This window comes from Parasteatoda tepidariorum, chromosome X1, assembly GCF_043381705.1.
Source record: "Parasteatoda tepidariorum isolate YZ-2023 chromosome X1, CAS_Ptep_4.0, whole genome shotgun sequence".
In the NCBI taxonomy this organism is placed as follows: domain Eukaryota; kingdom Metazoa; phylum Arthropoda; class Arachnida; order Araneae; family Theridiidae; genus Parasteatoda; species Parasteatoda tepidariorum.
Genome location: NC_092214.1, coordinates 12,915,792 through 12,923,066, shown reverse-complemented (window position 1 = coordinate 12,923,066; position 7,275 = coordinate 12,915,792). Strand labels below are relative to the sequence as shown.

The 7,275-nt window shown below is 28.9% G+C and overlaps 1 protein-coding gene across 6 annotated transcripts in view; it reads right to left on the bottom strand.

Annotated features, from left to right (window-relative positions):
- LOC107454824 (probable bifunctional dTTP/UTP pyrophosphatase/methyltransferase protein) overlaps nt 1-4,902 on the bottom strand; it is a 26,574-nt gene extending 21,672 nt beyond the window's left edge. Inside the window, exons 1-2 of one of the 6 annotated variants that reach the window (XM_016072134.3) lie at nt 4,524-4,902; nt 3,844-3,979 (exon numbers count right to left, since the gene is read on the bottom strand). The gene's annotated coding sequence lies outside the window, so the exon portion shown is untranslated. Of the gene's footprint in view, nt 1-3,843; nt 3,980-4,239; nt 4,274-4,385 lie in introns of those variants that run through there. The other 5 variants (XR_011638151.1, XM_016072131.3, XM_043046230.2 and 2 more) reach the window with 5 other exon arrangements.
- Between the last annotated feature and the right edge of the window lie 2,373 nt (nt 4,903-7,275).

Genomic DNA, 7,275 nt, shown 5'->3' with positions numbered 1-7,275 from the left:
TTTTTTTTTCCTTATAAAATTTTAGGATTTTTCGTTCTTTTTTGAAAGATGTTTACCTTACCATAATTTTGGAAATAATCATTAGTGTATTGCTCCATCGTTTTTTCTTCTTTTTAAGATTATTTCAAAAAAAAAAATTTTTTTTAGTTGTGTTTAACAATAAAAAAACGGCTTTTTGTAGCGATTCAGAAAACCGGAAAAATCAGTTATCCAGAATAGTGATGGTCCCAATCGTTCCGGATAATCGTTTCCCTACTGTATACATACGTACATATATATATATATATACATACATACATATATATACATATATATATTAAAAATTATTATTTTACAGATTTAGTACTGATAAACAACCTATTTTAACTTTGTATATTGGCAAACAGGTAACATAATTTTTTAAAGAACATTTATACTAAATCTTCATAAAGTACTTATTAATAACATTTTCTGCTGGCAAAAATCGTATCTCTAAGACAGTTTCATCCAGTGGGTTTTTTCAGATTGGATCCATTTGAAAAAACTCATTTTTATAACTATTAAGTGGATTTTTTTAAATTTTATCTAATAAATTTTCACTGCAATTATAAAACCATATAGTTCTTTGAAACTATCAACTATTTTAATAAATTTAACTCAGTAGCTTTTTTACAAAACTAAAGTAAAACATATTTCAAAAATCTGATTTTTGTAAATAAAATTTAATATAAATGAACAAAATTTTGCATAAAATAAATCACAAAAAAAATTGCTTAGTTATGCTCTTTATCTATAAAACAAATTATAGGCAATATGCACACACATAACATTTACTGCATAATTTATATGGATTGTAAACCCTTCAGAGTTTGTTAAAATATACCTACCAATGGATAGATATATTTAATCAATATTTCATGATGAATATATATTTTTACACAAAGACTGCAGAAATTAATTTTCCAGTTAAAAAAAATATCTGTAATGAGTATTTTAAAAGATCAAAATATCTCCTCTTTTTTATTTTAAGATTTTTATTATAGACTGTACTTGCTTCCATATATTGCACCTTTTGAAAAAAATCAATGTTTAAAGATAAAAGTTTAAAATATTAATTTGGTAGAAAGCCATTAATAATAATACCAATTTTAAGCATCTCTTCTAATTACTCAATTATTCTCTGATGATAGCTGACTAGAAATAATATTTTCTAATTTTTGATTAATTCTGTTTCAACTATAAAATCACTTGGACAGTGTCCTTGTGGCAGAACTTTTTCAACCTATTTGAGATAAAAGCACTAATATCCTTCTGCAAAATACTTTCAATAATAAAAAACATACACGTTGCTAATTTAAAATAACAAAGCACTGTGTTTATATAAAAAAAAAACTATATATAATGTTTTTAATTGAACATGCAATAATTTTTTATTTTAATATTATGGGTGGTACTCTTGCATTTTGTTGGGGGTGGGGGGAACACACTAATTACTTCCTTCTTTGTATTACTATGCAAATAATCATCACAATAAAAATATAATTAAAAAAATTGTGAAATTCGTAGTTGTCATTCCAGAAAAAAAGATTGACAATGAAATCATGTGAATCGGACTCCTAATAAAAGGAAATACTCAAATGGGTGCTTTATTTTGAGATTAGGTTGTTGTAATAAATATCGTATAAAAAAAATATTGGATTTAAAAACTATGCAGAAATCAATAGCAATAACTACCAAAAAATCGATAGAACCATTGCTTTTAATAAATAAAAAAATTCTCAATATTATTTAAAAAATATAATATACAACCGAAACAATTTCTATCGAGACATTACATCGATTTACGATACTATCGGCGTAAATAGAGAACGTCAAAAAGTGATTTAAATGCATGATTCAAATTTTAAGTAAAAATTTCCGTGGAAAAGACAAATAAAACATTGTACTTTTAAAAAAGAAAAAAAAAATCTTTCTGCAAGAACTCTGCAAAATTATGCGACAATGTTGCCGTGTCGCTGAGATTCTGCCACCGGGTAAAGTGTTATGTCTAAATATTTCAATAAAAAGGAAACAACACTTTCTGATGCTTCAAAACTTTTAGTTTAAGAAAAAATTATCATGACACTTGAGATTAAGTTTATATTTTAACGAGTACTACTAGAAATATATTTCATTTAATATCTATGAAACTGCCGGCCAGGTGGCCGAGCGGCTAGCGTGCCTGACTGCGAAGCCATAGGCTGCGGGTTCGAATCCCGCTCTGGGCATGGATGTTTCTCTCTCTCTTTGTGCTGTCCTCTGTTGTATGTGTGTATGATGTGTGAATGTGGCCCACCCTATAAACGGGTTTGTGGCAGAGTGGCGTGGGCAATGTTGCTCGCCTCCGTGACTTTGGTTCACAGGTGCCCACTGGGTAACGCGAAATGAGCAACAATTCTGGCATAGTATAGGCAAAGATTTAAATTCAGTGCCTGCCATTGAAAAAAAAAAAAAAAAAAAATATTTGTGAAACTTATTTTTATTTGCAAATATTTTATTTGGTAAAAATTTTGTTAATTGCAAAAGGAAGATTAAATTATAAAGTGATATCATTCATATAATGTACTGGATATCATAAAATTGTTTATTAATGGAACATGAATGCATATTGTAGACATTGGTTGTTCATGGTAAGTTCATTCGTACATAATTAATAATCATTAACTTTTTTGCAAAGGTGATTTTTTCAGGAAAAAAAAAAAGGTTTCCTACTTAAATTTCATGAAACCTCTAATAATGAATGAAATATAGAAACAATAATCTGAAGTATAATAACAAATAAATATTGAATCTTATTTTGTACTAATAACGGTTTTATTTTAATGTTTTGTCTTTGTTTAAACCCTATAAATTTTCTTCAATTTAAATATTTAACTTGAATTGATATTATTCATAAAAATATACAATTATAGCTTTAATTTTTATACTCTCATTCTAACATTTTTTTTTTAAAGTTTGAATTTATTTTAAAATAATTTCTTGTACTAAGCGATTTGACAAAAACCCATTTCTTTTACCCAATTTTTATATATTTTTTAATATATCAAGTTTTCATAAAAAGGGAATTATTTAAAAAAAGTATCAGTTTCTTTCTTTTTGAACAAATTTTAATAATTATAAATTACAGGTTTACTGATAAAAAATGTAAACAATAATCAACTCATATAGAGCTGAAGTTTTTTGGAAACATAAATTTTTGTATAAAATTCTCAATTTGCTGTCTCCTCTGTGACAATAGTTCATTAACTTTGAAAGTCAAATTTATAAAAAAATTCTTTTTACACTTTTATACATTGATTTAACTAAGAAAAACCTGTAAGTCCCTTCCATAACATGTTATCAAATTTTTAAAAATTCAATTTGTTAATTAAAATAATTTTCAGAATTACTTGGCACCCTTTTATTTTTCTTTTGCAGTCAAATAGTGCTAATTCACTTTAAAAATTATAAGGAAATTTTTTAATTATTAAAAATTATAAAAACTCCAAGTATAAGAGCAGAAACTTCATTTGAAATATAGATTTTTAATTTAGGTCAATTTCGCTATTTCCTCAGAAACAATATCTAATTTTCAAAAAAAGTAAAATTCATGAAAATATCTAAATTTACTGCTTTAAAAAAATTACTAAGAAAAATCTGGACTTCCTAAGAAAAATTTCAAAAATAAATTTTCCTTTTTAAAATAATAAAACTAAGCCCAAAATGTCAGGGACATTTCTGTATCGTGAACTGTCTCGCCAACTACAATTGCCAAACAGATTTTAAACTTGCAAATTTGTTTAAAAAAATCTGTAGATATTTGCCCGGGGCGGCTATGAGTTATACCTTTCGAGTTGGTCCCTTTCTGTGATGTTTTTTTTAGTTTCTCGCTGGCCATTGCTCGGAAGTTGCCCAGGCTTTGCTATTATTCTGCCACAGATCATGTTACGGATATCTCTTCAAAATGTCCTGGCCACAATCTCTTCGAATGTGGAATAAAACAATACCGAAATTACATAAAAGATGCCAGTTAGTCAACATATTTTGGGACATTAATGCAAAATTACACAACAAAATAGTGAAAGCACTGCTATAACAATACTAAAAAATCACATATCTGTTAACGGTTTGGACCTTAAACACAATTTTGATCATCTTTTACAGAAATAGTTTTTGATTTCTTATAGGGATCTTGATTTTCAGATTCTACTAAGACACAAATTAAAAAAGTACTTAACTTACTTAAATAAAACAAGATGAAATTTTTCATGAGTAAGAATAGTCTTTAATATTTCTTAAATCATTCTGATTGTATCTGATTTTCATTCTAGATCTAACGAGATAATATATACACATTTTTAACAAAAAGAAATATCTAAACAATTTACTTTTCATTAGTCTTGAAAATAACAACACATCAAATTTGAGTTCATAAAACAAAATTATGATTTCTAAGGCAATTGGGTGATTCAAAGAAGCGTTTAGTTTAATATTTTGGAGAAATTTTAGAATCGAATTCTACTTACTTTTAAAATTAATATGAAATTAAGATATAAGAGTAAGTCTGTAAACAAGCTTATGATTATGATTTTAACAACGTCAAAAGCAAGAAACGATAAATTACGATATTTTACTGAAAGCAAAGCTGGCGCGAAATTACTAAACGTTTATTTGTTTCCATTTGAATCAATGAAATGAAACTACAGTTTATAGGAAATGTAAACTTCGCTTACAACTCTATTTTTTTTTATTTCAAATGGGGTCCCTTTGCGTGACGTAAAAGTCACGTGGTACAATAGATAGCCGCATTGATTTGTCAGTGGTTATTACAATATCGATGGTAGACTGAAGGTAAACAATGTCATGCTTCGTAAGACCCGAAGAAATTTAGAAAACTTCTGGTGTATCCCTCCGCTTATGTTTGTTATGCTTACGAAGCGATGTGTGAACAAGCTTAATATTCTTGGAAGTTTTATTAATGTGATTTATGTTTACATTTGCGCGTAATTTTATCATTCATAAAAGTTTTCTGTAATTTATAAATTCTAACAGGTCGTGAGCCAATCACAGCATAAATAAAGTACATGGTTAGCTATATATTAAGTGTTATCCTTTAGTTGGCTATATTTATGTAAAATAGCAACGTTTGCTATATTTTAAGTATCATCATAGGAAACTTGCGCAATCTTCCAAATTCATTTGTTGTTTGTTTTGTTAAAGCTAGATTGGAAGAACGTGTTATATGGAAAACACTACAAGTATAATAATATTGAATGGTGCGTTTTTTTTTTAAGCTTAGGCATAAAAATCAATCTGAAATAGCTACCCGCACGACGAATTTTAACCCGTAGAGCCATCGGTGCTTAGCTTCACACGGTCAACCATCCATAAGACATTACAAGATTGATAATTAATTGTAATAGTTTCTTGACAACATTGAATTCGTGATTAATTAAATTATAAATTTTAAGTTGTTTGTTGCTGTATTTGTTTATTTACGTCACATTAGACCGGTACAATGAGTTATTGACGACGGTATGGGAAACTTCCCTGAGAATGCATCGAAGCCATCCCATAACAAATTTGATACTCTGTGGAGGGAATGGCTCCCCCGTTTTGGTAGCCCAATGACTTGAGCATGAAGTCGTACACTTTACAGTGGAACATTTTAATGAGAACCGATAACGCACACTCTCGGTCCCTTCGCAGCCTGATCAAAGTGGTCACTTCCCCCACAGAAACCACAGCCAATGATGCTTGACTTTGGTGTTATACTGGGAATTGTAGCATACGATCAGTCCACCGCGGGACTCTTCATACATTTCTTATGAGAATATTTTTTATTATTATTATTCAACCACAGAATGGTTTTCTTTTATAAATAGTTTTATTAATACTTGTTCATCATATACTTTTATTCCATGCTTGTCTTTCCTCTTTAAATATCCTTTACGTGCAAGATATCAATTTTTTTAATTAAAGTAATTTAAATTAAATTAACATTTTACATAATGTCAAAGCTATGCATATATATAGCTGTTGCCGAGAGGAAGAAAAAGAGCAGGGGAAGAAGACATTCTATAATAGAAATCATCCAGGTGACCCACAAATCGAAATGCTCTCCTGCAAAAATTTGGGAAAATCTTGCAAATAGTCCCGTAATAATGTTTTGTCTTTGAGAAAACCTGAGTAATTACAATTGGTTTGGTAAATATGTCAAGGTAAAAATATATTTCTCATAGTTATTAAAGGAAAAACTGTAAAATGTTAAAAAATTAATGCGTTACTTGAAGCCAAAAATAGATTAAAAGACAGGATGTGAATACTAAAGAGTGAGAAAGCGCTTAATGTAGAATAATAATATAATAATTTAAAAAGAAGAATTTAGATAAAGAAATAACAAAAGATTATTCGAAGTTTTTTTATGTTACACTCATATATATATATATATATATATATATACAGTGGCGTACGCAAGGGAGGGGTTTAGGGGTTTAAACACCCTTCTTGAGCTCAGACAAAATGGCAAAAATAAAAATTTTAGTAAAAATTATGCGAGCTATTATTTTTTAAGAATATATATTTTTATTGGCCTTATTCCTACTTTTTTTTCTCACGGTATTTCTCAGAATACTGAAAAAACATTTATTATAATAGGGTTGTACTTTTGAAACCAAATTCACGTGATACTGTTACGGACTGGTTCCTTTCTGTCCTGCCAGTATAGTTTTCGAGACTGACTATCATTCGCGAGATCTTGACGCGATGATTCTGGAATCCTAGACGTTCTGTCGTCTTTGAGACAATTCGAGTATTTTGGAGATGTGGTGAAAAATTATATAAAAGGGGGAACGGGGTACAGTGAAGTTAGCCGCTTGTATTTCGGAACTTGTCGCTAAATCTGTTTTGTTTTATCTTAACAAAAAGTTCATTCAATCGCCGAACCCGTCGTCGCCACTATTTCGACTAGTGAAGAAATCAGTAATAATACCATTCGAGATATTGTGCTCGTTGAAGTTATTCATTCCAGCTCGAAACTTTAAGATCGTATCATAGCGGATATTTCTGTGCCAATATATATATATATTGTTCTTGGATCTTTAGGATGTCAAAACGCAAGAATTTAACAATTTTTAATTATTTTGCGAAAAAACCGCGACCTGAAATTAGGGAGGTGACAGCATCTAGTACCAATGTAAGTTTTTCTGCTGTACAGAAATGTGATACTTCCGTTGAAGAAAACGTTTCTAGCATAACAAAATCTGATGAATGTGAAAG